Source organism: Thermobia domestica, chromosome 6, assembly GCF_964235325.1.
Source record: "Thermobia domestica chromosome 6, izTheDome1.hap1.1, whole genome shotgun sequence".
In the NCBI taxonomy this organism is placed as follows: domain Eukaryota; kingdom Metazoa; phylum Arthropoda; class Insecta; order Zygentoma; family Lepismatidae; genus Thermobia; species Thermobia domestica.
Genome location: NC_137459.1, coordinates 84,741,733 through 84,754,548, shown reverse-complemented (window position 1 = coordinate 84,754,548; position 12,816 = coordinate 84,741,733).

Here is a 12,816-nt window from a genome sequence, read left to right as displayed (position 1 = left end):
TCATAGTAAAAGAAAATATCTTCTGGTAACAAACCTTCAGAACTTGAACTAAACTGACTTATATTGAAACACAGATTTAAAATATATATTTTAAAAAAAGCTGCACAGCTATTTACAAAAGCGATTGCCATTTCGCATTGAACAAATAGCGGTGTGATAACCCCATTAAACCATCTTCGTTTCTTTAATCTGGCATTGCATTTCTATCTGCTAACGAGAAGTCTGCCTACTCACTATCTATACAAATGACCTCTGTTTCGAGTTTCTAATTAAAAAAATGAACAATCCCACCTACAGTTCTCGATTTAAAAATGCACAATCGAAAATCTCACATGCAATCAAAATTAAATTCTTCCCATTACAATATTGTTCCTCATAGGTTTTGCTATTCAACGTATTTGTTTATTTTAGCATATTTTCTACAAACTAATTATGACAAAATACAAATATGATTTGATTAAGAACATGAAAACTGTTAGATTGACAAATTGTAAATAACATTTTATAACTGACCCGAAATATTGCTATGAACTAATTTCACAAAATACTACCCTATGTTTCTCCTGTTTTATTCTGGTTCGTTTGTCTGCTTAATTAACAAAATGTGTACATCGCGAAAAGCTTTTAGTTCTTATTTCCGAAAGCAAGTTTACTGGGTATTCGCTTAAAGGATTACAATCAACTGAGCTGCGAAGATACTTAACGGTTGCTTTTCCAATCCATTAAGAGTTTAATACGTTTCACGTACTACCGAAGTAAATAAGCTTGTATCAGCTCTTCACCAGAATGGAATATCACACTTCTCTCTCTTCTATTATTTAGTTCCAGCAACTAAATGTCGAGCACGCAAACTTTTGCAAAGTTTAAAATTTAACGTACTTTCTATCACTTTCATGAATCTTATTAAAGTACGTGTGCCAAAACTGGACAAATTTACAAAACCACTACAGTAGAACACGCTGAATATTTTATGAAAGCTAAATTAGCTGAAAGAGAGACTTACAATGTAATATACTTCCATGTTCTTACAAATATAATTAAGGGACACAAAACAGCCTAGTTGAGGCATATGCTCAAAACTTGATAATTTCAACGTTGCATGTTGTTGAAACTTTTAAACAACCATAAATTACTACATCTACTGTTTGGAGATTCAATGTGTTTCTGAACGACGATTCTTAATAATCATAATTATTTTTTTTAAAAAAAAAACGTGTTCTCAATAGCACACACTCACATACATACATACATACACACTAATATTTATACACTCGTTTTTAAGGAACTTGAGTTCTCACCTATCTCCTAGTAATTCTATACTCTAATCCGTAGAAATATTTTAACAAACATAAGTGCATGTTCTGCCTTTGTGAAGTTCTTTCTTTTTATTTCAACTCGATATATCGAACCTTACTTATACTATGAGGAAAGAGCTATTTCAAGAATAATAGAGATTCATTCTTTTGGCAAAGATACAATTTTATAAACCATATTATATTTCCCCCTTTCAATATATAAAATTTTCAACAAGGAGTATCATGACGCAAGTTGCATTATTGGTATTGAAAAAAGAAAAAAACTCAGACACATTAAATCAATTCGCAGCTATGTTTGGTGAACTCGGTACTCAGAATGTGATCTTGAAAGTGAGTATTACTTTCTTGGACAGTTTAAGCCAGAATAATCTAGGGTGCGCGCCATGGACCATTGGGTGAGCATCCTTGCAACACCCGCCTGCTAGGTACTCGGAAATATCCAGTTTCATCTGTTTCCATTCATCTGTTGGATTGTTTCAGACGTGTTACATCTGTTTCATTGGTTTCGAGTAGGAAGTTTACAAATGATGTTTTGTACTCCTAGAATAAGACTGTCATAACTCAAAATACATGTATGTTTTATTTTTTCTTATCAATTTTTAATGTGTAACAATTATAATTTCTGTACTATTCCCTAAACGAGAAAAGATAATAATGTTTCTTTTCATACACTTTTATATTATCTGTAAAATTGACATTTTAAAGTTATGACAGTCTTATTTTGTTGGTGCGTTTTTTTTTTGTTTTTTTTATTTAGAGTAAACAATTCTTCTAAGCTGATTGTGGTTTGTTAAAAATATTGAGAAAATAAATATATAAAATCAAAATAAAATGAAACATGTATGTAGCTTCGTGGAAACAAGATGCATTATCCTCTCTGCATATTATCCAGTGACGATTTCGAATGTGACCAAGGGGGAAAATCCCCTGTACCACGGAACTCCACCTTCCTTTTCTCCCATTGAACTTCACCTCCGTTACTAGTATCTTTGCGGCACTACTCTCGCCCCTTTTTATTCAGATTTCCCCTGAGGAAATCTGAAATCATTACTGGTCGGAAGGGTATTGGAAAATATGAAGTGGAGTGTATACACAACCCACATGTGAATTACAGTATTTGGGAACATTACTCCAATGAATTTGACACGAAAATGTAAATCCCTTCATAATTATGATTATTCACTTAGGTGGCTATCATATGTAGACTCAAAGGGTGGCCAAATTATTAGATTCAACATGAAAAGAAAGACGATTTAACTTAATTGTTTTTTTCTAACTAATAACATTTAATATCGACACTAAATGATTTGCCCATCGACAACGCAGAAACCAAAAGATTAATAGATGCAATTAGATAAAAACACCTTAAGTGGAACATGAGACCACAATATTGAACCCCAGTGGACTGGTAGAAAGTAATCATATAACTTTCTCGTATATATTAATCATATAATATAACACGCATTTATCCGTCCATTAACAACATTAAATATTATTTCACTAGTGGAAATGTCCGTTCATCGCACAGCGATAATAGCTTTATGGAGTGCGTTTAAACCTCTTTTCACTTAGGATACTATAAAGGATGAATTTTAACTTAAACGGCATCAGGTGTGTCACTATCCAACTCATCGACTTTAAGAATTATGGATTGAACAATAATATCGGTCATTTTAGATTACCTTTAAATGTCACTCCATTCCTACCCCTTTCCCTCAGCGCCATACCGATTGGAGCTGAACTTCGACTTAAACGGCATCAGTGGCACTATTCATCTCAGCGAACCGAAAAACTATGGATTCTACTCTAAATTCTATCATTTTTATCGATGTTTACTGATTTATCCATCTTTGTATGTGAGGAATCGTGAAACTATATCGGAAAAAGAGTTCAGCGCTGATTATACACAGAAAGCAGTAAAGCATCCAACAGTTTCCATGGTCTGGGGAGTTATTATTATTATTATTATTATTATTATTATTATTATTATTATTATTATTATTATTAGGGGAAACCGGGGTATTCGCGAACACTGAGGTAATGCCGAAAACCCAAATTTACTCCCAAAGAAACTTGCTAGAAAACAGATGAGTTTGCTGCACACTAGCAGAGAGACCTAGAAAAGTGTAGCACAAATTTGATGACAGTCAGTTGAGTGGATTGCCAGGAAGAAAACGTTTTGTTGTTTTTTTCGATTCACCTATAACGTTGATTCAACAATCTAGGCAAGCTAAGTTGGATCTTATCTATCTATATTGTTACAGATAAGGGTATGTATTCTCCAATATTCGAGCATTAGTTCTTTCTAATCTTACTAGCCTGTATGCAGTCAACAATTAGTTTCAACTATAACAATGGCGTGTCATGGGAAAATACCAGACAAAATGTTTGCCATTACCTCCGAGTGTTCGGGATTGCCTTATGGTGTGAAATATATCATCAAAATCTTAAATAGTTTTTTTTTTATTGAAAAGTAAGAAATAAGTTAATGAAATTGATTTGACAAATAGATCATGTCTTGGTAATAAGCGTCATTAGCTTTATTAAATAGAATGGTTTGCTATATTTATTATTTGCTATATTTATTAATTATGTTTGTAATTAGTATAATTCTTATTAAAGATTTAAATACTAAATTATGTTATATTTTTAATGTATTTTAATTCACTTCGCTTTTTTCGTAAAGGAAAGTTTAAAGTAAACAGTATGTTCGGGATTACCCCGACCACTGGGGCAATCCCGAACTTAGGTACATTTTTAAAATATCTCACTGATTTGTTAAAAAATGTTACTTTTACTCTACTCTGTACTTTAGTAAACAGAAAAAACTCCAAGTTTTCTATATGCAAGAAATCTTATTTTTATCTGTAAAAACAAAATAATTATTTATAATCAAAGCTTAACTGTTCGTGAATACCCCGGTCTCCCCTATTATTATTATTATTATTATTATTATTATTATTATTATTATTATTATTATTATTATTATTATTATTATTATTATTATTAGTTTTAAAGTGTTTTACTTAGCGGAGGGTATAATGAGGCATTGTTAGTACCTAACGATTGCACAAGTTCCTCTGCTTAAACAAAAGCAATGATCTTCAATTGGAAAAATGTGTTAATGTACTATTGAGTTCCTTGTCATAAGGACAAGACCATTTCCCAACGTTTTGAAAAAAAAAAAAAAAAAAAACACTGGACTTTCTTAGACACGAAACTCGCCTGATTTAAATCCCATTGAAATTTGTAAGACTTAACGAACGGCAAACTATAATCTAAATCTCATAGTAGAGAAGCAACAATTAATCAAAGGAGGAACATAAATTTGAAACCATGACTCAGAAGTCAAAACTAATTGTACGAAAGGATTCTAGAAAATTCTTATCCTCAGCAAAATAAAGATGTGCTAGTAATGTACAAAAATTAATGCAAAGTGATTGGTTTACATTTCAATAAAATGTGTAGTAACTTGAATTATTTTACAGATGTTGTTGAATTGATGTTACAGCCAGTAAACTAGATGGTGCGGCGGTAGCATATTGAACAAAATCGAATACCGGGCTGTGATTAGGTTCATTAGTCTTCAAAACAAGTCGTCACAAATGATATATGCTGAGATTATAGCTATGTATGATGTGGAATGTCAATCTTATAACACAGTAAAATGCTGGAAAAGAGAACTTAAATATGGTAGCACAAATTTACAGTATGTCTCAAGAGAAGGTCGTACCTTAACGGCTACAGACCCAACCTGATGTCAAAAGTTGAGTTGTTAGTATTGTATTTTTAAAGATACATTGTACTTTTAATTGTTTAGCTAGGGAGGTAAACATCAGTAGGGGCACTAATTTTGCATTTTGATATATGAGCAAAGTGACAACAAGGTGGGTTTCCCGATTGTTGACAGTTTCTTTTTAAACAGTAACGTAAACAAATATTTTTTACTTAACCCATAGGAATAAGTATATTTTCGTAAAAAAAATAGTTATTAAGATAAGTGTTGGGATCGAAGCCAAAGAAATGACTAAAACATGGGAATATACCTCGTTCTCGACCTTAAAAAAGGAAATAAAACTAAAGTGATGTATTCATCCAGCAAGGTATGTTGACCGTTTCTTGCGAGACATATTACAAATGTATGAGCTTGGGTGATTAACTTACTTACAAAAAATAGCTTACAATTAAAGAAATATATTACAGAAAACCGCTGTCAAAGTTATGGGATGCTATCAGTGCAACGGAATATGGTTTCCTCTTGAAATATGTGCTTGTTGCTGGTGGACAATCCACCGTCAAACTCAGCAAAAGAAACAATCGATTTTATGCTCCAATGTTGCTACAAACCTTTGCTCTACCCACCATATTCATCCAGTTTGGCTCCGTCCGATTACTTCCCCTTTCAAAAGATTAATAAATATTTCCGGTGTAGGCACTTTGCGGATGACGAGGTACTTAGTGTCTTGGAAAGTTGGTTTGCTTTCAACTCTGCAGACCTTTTCGCAGATATTAACGGACTGGTCCATACAAGTAAGAAATGCAATGGAATAAAAGATTAATATATATAGAACAACGTGTTTGTGGACTAAATTGAAAATCTCCAGCTCATCTCTATCATGGGGAGGGTAAGATGTTTCTAGCCCCCTCGTAAATACCTAGTCTCACTGCGTCAAATGGTCTCAAAGTAATTGCTAAAAGAAAAGACATACATGCTAGATAATGATTATTCTATGAATTTAGTGTATGAGTGTTTTATGAGTAAATCTAAAATAATTAAGAACAGTTATGTTATGCCTAATAATGTGGCCACCTTCTCGAGATAGTTACAGATCTAGGATGACTCAGACAACCATTGTTCAAGCTGTAATACCAACATTATGTTTAAAATGTAATATTACGTAATAATCTCATACTTTCTTTGGTATTAGTAACTCCCAGTTTTATAAGATTGAGGTTTTTGTAGTAGTGACAAGACAATGGTATCAGAGAGAATGGAAGTGATACCGCAAGAAGGCCCATAATTTCCAAAAATTTTGTGTATTACTCAAAAAAACCCTAACAATCATCGTTTAATGTTGGTTCTTTCTAAATTTAGATTCCAGCTAGGGACCTGAATTAACAATGTAAAAATTTAAGTGTTTATTTTCATTAGCATTAAGTATTTCTATTTAAAAAAAGTAACCAGTTACATGATTATAATGAATTGTGACAGTGATATAAAACGAAAACGTTTTAGCATCTTAACTGTATAGTCATAAGCAAAATATCATACCAAGCCATATATGTTTGTTTGCCACTTTGAGATCCATTTTCATTTCTTTTTCAGAGAAAACAACTATAATTATATTCGTTCATTTGTTTACCACGAGTGGATATAAACTTTGCTAGCGAGTGTGCCTTGATTTAGTAGGTAAAACATTGGCATATTTCTTATAATACATTTTAAGTTTATGAATTGACAAATTGAATCAAAAAGTGCGTATAAAATATTTTCGTGTATATAGTAAAGGAAGACGAACTCTAACCCAGGGTCGGATTAAGGGGGCTTAGAGGGGGCTGTAACCCAAGAAATCTAGGTGAACAAGAGCCTCCACCCTAATCTAAATCTCAACTGGCTGTGTAGAAAGGATGATACAAGATAGAATCATCATCATAAGATAATATATGACCAAAAATATGAAACAAATTCCCTTAACTTTCCTACTGTGCTTTCACAAAAATCTATTAAGCGAAGTCAGCAGGGACTACATATTTTTTTCTAGCTCCTAGCCTCCAGATGGGTTAATCCGGCTCTGCTCCAACCGTAAATCGAACCCGGGATTACGCTTACAAAAAGCACAACAAACATATATTTTAACCACAGTAATCCTTCTATACATTACACATAGTATTATATTTACAAGAAGAGCACTAATTAAATGTATGACGGAACTAACAAAAGTGGTGTTGTGCAATTAGATATAATATGCATATTTTTTTATATGCATGCAGGTGTGACAATTTTAAAGATTGTGTTTTAATGTTTATTTCAATATTCAACTATTATTCTCTTTAGCCTAAAGGAGATGAAGAGATTGGTGGAATGGAAATGTGGAAGGAAATGGGAGAATCTTAAGAAAACACACTAAAGAGATGTTATCCAACCAAGATTGGCATGGGTTTTGATAGAATCAGAGACCCTACCATTAGATGTGAGTGTCTACCACTGAGCCCCCTTGAGTCACATTTTCTACAATGACTTTTGTAAAAGAAAATATAATATTTGGTTATTTTTGGATCAAGACTTCTCACCAATGTATTGCCTGTGGTTGAAGTCCGTCAAAATTTGAGCAGTAAATTCACAATTTCTCCATAACTTAACGATAGTAAAACCACATTCTAAGGTACGTTTCACTGTGAACTAAGGAGAATATTTTCTAAACTTTTGCTTCGTTTACCGATGTTAAATAAACATGTTTTTTTTTCTTAACTTTCCTATATTTTAATTGTTTTTCCTGAAATTGCATCTATTTTCCTTGATATTTGAAAATTATGACTATTGAAATTGGTCAAGGACGAGGAGAAGTCCGCCACATCTCGCACAACTTTAACACACTTTTACTCTACATTGCACCTTTAATATGAAAAGTTAGTGCATCATATAACGTGACGGAATTCCTCTAAAACGGCCACTTTTGAAGAAATGATCTCCCAGCATTCAATGTAATCTCTAAACAGTGAGATGTGTTCCGTCATGTATAAACTAATTGGCATTCTTTCTGATTCGATCTGTCGTGTTTGAAAAGCCATACTTCTGACAACGTACACGATGGACTACATATTGAAATGACGCGCTCGCTGAAACGACTATGAGCGGACAATGCCCAGGAACAGGTTAACTGTCAAATTTAAATCTCCACATGCTATTCATCAGGACGCGCAACATTGCCTCACAACAATAAAGATGTTTGACGAGCCGGCATTAATCAATAGGATTTGTGAAACACCAAGATCCACTCATATACTCTTGTGTGACAAGGAGCGAAAATATTGCAAACATACAGACGAAAAAAAGTAGTTTTAAAGTGTTCCTAGTCTTGTCCTTATTTTCTTTCTCTCGAGCGCAATACTTGGATTTGCGTGTTGCAATATAATCAAATAATTAACATTTCGTTAGTCTACATGCTTTAATTAGATCTATGCATGTACTACTATAATCGTAATATTGATGGCATAAATTACATGATTTGTTCATATTATACGCTTCATAAAACATAGTTATGAAAATGATTTCAGTATTAGGGGCTCGTTACATGATGAAAAGTGATTTATTTAATAAATAGCTGTAAGTTCTGTTGTTATGTAAGCCCGCACAACAATGGTGTAATGGCGGTTGCATACATACGATGCATTCCTACAAGGGAACATTCCGATTTGGTGAATTCAATTGCTGAAAATGATTGCTAGCACTGGATTCAGCACCAAAAGAAGCAAAAAAGACGTTGGTTAGGAGCAGACCGTATACAGGGTGGGAAAAAAGTGAGGGCAAAGTGAGAGGATAGAACATGGAATATATGTAAAAATGCCATGTTAATTTTGAAACGAGTAGGGGAATTGAGGCCAAATGTTGGATATGAGGAACGCATGTAGCGATCCACAGAATGTTCGTAATGTGAATCGTAGGGGACATCCGAAAAGCAGCCATGTTGGAATTAGTGCAAGAGGAATATACAGTAAAGGGTTCATATGGATCTTGACGCACACTGTCTATTGAAAGCAATAGTGCCCAATACAGTTTGAGACCTCTGTTTAATTGCAACTATTACGGAACTTAAGAATGATTATATGGTTGATACAAAAATGGAGACAACGGTGGGCACATTTGAAAAACGATAAAGATGGACAATAGAGTTCGCCACAGTTGTCTCCAGTATTGAAATTCAAGCAATAGTCGACAGGTGTCATGAATGTGCCAGGTGCTGTTTAGAAATATCCAGTTTTGTAGAAAGCAAATCCAATTATAGCTTGGAACCTTGGTGTTGTAAACTGGAAGTGGGTGAGTGATTGCCAGGTAATGAAGTTGTCATAGTTTGAAGTCAGATGACAGGAAAACGATGGCTGTTATATATTTAAAGAAATTCATATGCGGATGGAAGAATAACACACCCAACAGTTATACGAGTGACGTGCAACCATCAGGGATAAGCAGATGGGTAAGTTCAACATTGTCTGGTTTCTGCGCCAACTCTTCTTGGTTCTTCATGAATCATTGAGGAGCAGCAGTCATGAACTCTTTCAGGTTGTCCTTGGTCATATTTGCACTTTTACCAGCATATAAACGAACATTGGGTGGATCAAGACGTGTGTTAGCTAGAAAGTGGTCTCATTCACGTTTGTAATTGTTCCTCATTCACGTCACCTGTACGACAGTATTCCTAGATTGTTATAGAGTGGTGTCCCTTCGGTTACAGATGTCTCAAACTGAACTTGCCGCTATTGATTGCAATAGACTGTGTGCGTCAAGATCCATATGTCACATTACCCCTTTACCGTATATTCTTCTTGAACTAATTGCAACACGGCGGCTTTTTGGATGTCACCTATGATTCACATTACGCATATTCAGTGGAGCTATACATGCACTCTTCATATACAACATCTGGCCTCAATCCCCTTCCCCCTACTCGTTTCAAAATTAACATGGTATGTTTACACATTTTCCATGTTCTATCTTTGCACGTTGCTCTCACTTATCTTCCACCCTGTATATGGTCTGCCACTAAACGCCGTCTTTTTATATGTTTCTTATGGTGCTGAATCCAGTGCTAACAATCATTTTCAACAATTGAATTCACCAAATCGGAATGTTCCCTTGTTAGAAACTGTGAGAAATGCGCATACGTTTTGGCACAGATTCTCACTCCCCCAAATCCGAAACCTGAGGGAAAAAATGGATTCGTACAAAAATAGATCTGGCAAAGAAAAATAGATCTGTGTCAGCTGGTATATCCCTTTTGCCCAACCTTGGGCTGAAATGTCACCAATCATCCTAGCGAACCTGAAAATTATGAATTTGACACTAATATCGGACATTTTGGATTTGTTATGACCCATCCAACCCCCAATGACAATAGGGGTTAAGGTTCTACTTGAACAGCATTGCAGGATCACCATTCATCTTAATGGGTCCCGAAAACTATAGATTTGACACTATTATATATTGTTCCGAGTATTTATCCTCTTCTTTTATGATATATTTTCACCCTCTTTAAACCGTCCGTCAATGTCGAAAAAGAACTAGTAAAGAAATGAGTAAAATAAATAAATGCGGAAGATCAACGTCATCGACAGTGCCTCTGTTGATATGGATGAAATAAACAAGTAACGAAGAGCAACGACTTTGGCTTTGCCCTTGTCAATAAATAAATAAATAAATAAATAATAAGAAATAAATAAATAATAAGCAGTAACGCCTATGACGTTCTCCCTGTCAATATGACTGAAATTGATACTTAATTAAGAACAACGTCTTCGGCGTTGCACCTGTTAATTCCCGGACGAATTGACGTGTTCTTTCTTGTTAAGCGTCTTCGAGACTGTCATCAAGCAGGTTAGAAACCTCGAAAACTATGGACTTGACACTAATATATTTTGGATATGCCACTTTTAACCTTCCCAAGATGATGATATGCTAACTTTGGATTTTAGAAGCACTGGCAGTGATACTATTCATCCCAGCGACCCTGAAAACTATTGATTCGATTCTAATATCGGTCATTTTGAATTGAACTTTAATGTCGTCGGGAACGTGACTATTCATCTCAGAGACCCTTAAAATACTGTATTTGACACTAATATACGTGGGGAAATCTTTTCTGGCTATATGAACAGCGCCTTTGGCACAGAACACTCGGGTTCGAGTTCCAGCAGCAGTTTATGTGATTCGAATCCCCTATCAAGCTATGGGTCCATTCCTCATATAGCCTTGCTGCTAAAATTGACGTTAATCTCTAATCCAGCACCATCAGCATTCCTCATTCCGGTTATTTATCCTCTACTGCTATGCATAGAAATTCATCCCCAACAAATGTAATCTCCCCCAAACAGAAAATCGAAAACGGCTTCGTACGAAACTAGATCTGGTGAAAATCTGTCTGCGTACAAAATTTGTTTGTTCTAGATAAATCCTTTCCATATGAAAATATGATGAAGGACACATACAACACTTTACATATAACTAATTTTAAGTATCCTTCGTTGTCAAGTTTTAATTCAGAACTTGGATAAAGAGAGTAATTACCCACCGCCGCTGATTATTAATTCAGAACCTCGATTGAAAGAAAGAAAAAAATGTGCTTTACTCCATTTTCTGATGTGTATCTTCTGCTGTTATGCAAGCACGCACAACCATGACGTAATGGGATTGCATGCATGCAAAGCATTCTTAGAAACAGCTAGAAAAATAAATATGTTCTCGCATATATTTTCACCTCCAAATCCGATTCCCAGAGCCGAAAAACCAAATCGCTTCGTACGGGATTAGACCTGGTGAAGATATGTGTACAAAGTTTGGTGGTGGCAGTAAATTATTCCTTTCCAAGAGAAAATATAATGGCAGACATATACATTATATATATATATATATATATATATATATATATATATATATATATATATATATATATATATATATATCAGGACGCAAAATTTCCAAGTCAGACACACACTCGCCAATCCGAAAATGATGGTTGCCAGTATCTCTCACATACAAATTATGAGAAATCCTCCCCCCACAGCCTTTATTTTGACAAAGAAATAGATTACATCAGGGTATAAAATGTCAAAACCAGACTACTAGATCCAGGATAATCAATTTTGAATTGGACAATACATATACATGTCAAAAATATCCGTTGTGGAGATTTCACATTCCGTGTTTTTTCTCATTCAGTGACAATTATTTTCGTGCGAAACAAACTGTGCAGCCCTATGAGTTTAGGCAGAAACCATTCCTACTAAACACTGGTCGCCAGATCCAAATTTATAGTCGCCAATGGTGAGCTGGCGACCGGAAATTTTGCGGTCTATATATATATATATATATATATATATATATATATATGTGTGTGTGTGTGTGTGTCTGTGTGTGTATATATAAGTTTTTCTTTTAAAGGGAATCTGTCATTATAATTTTGTCCGTATATATATTATATACATTACGTGTACATAAACAATACATAACTGCAAGGAAATTTGTGCTTTTTTAATCTACAAATCTACAAATATTTTGAAAAAAGGTTTTATATTTCAAGAGGTAATCATATCATTAATACTGCTATTTCCGCCAAATCCTTATAATATGTTTTGTTATCTATTTAAGAGAACACTATAATAGGGGATACAGGATCTGGTAGTAAATGAAATGATATTTATAAATTATAACAGAAGAAACCCTGAACGGAGAAAATTTACTTTTTTCAATAAATGCCATTTTCCAAATGAGAACTATTCTTGAAAAGGC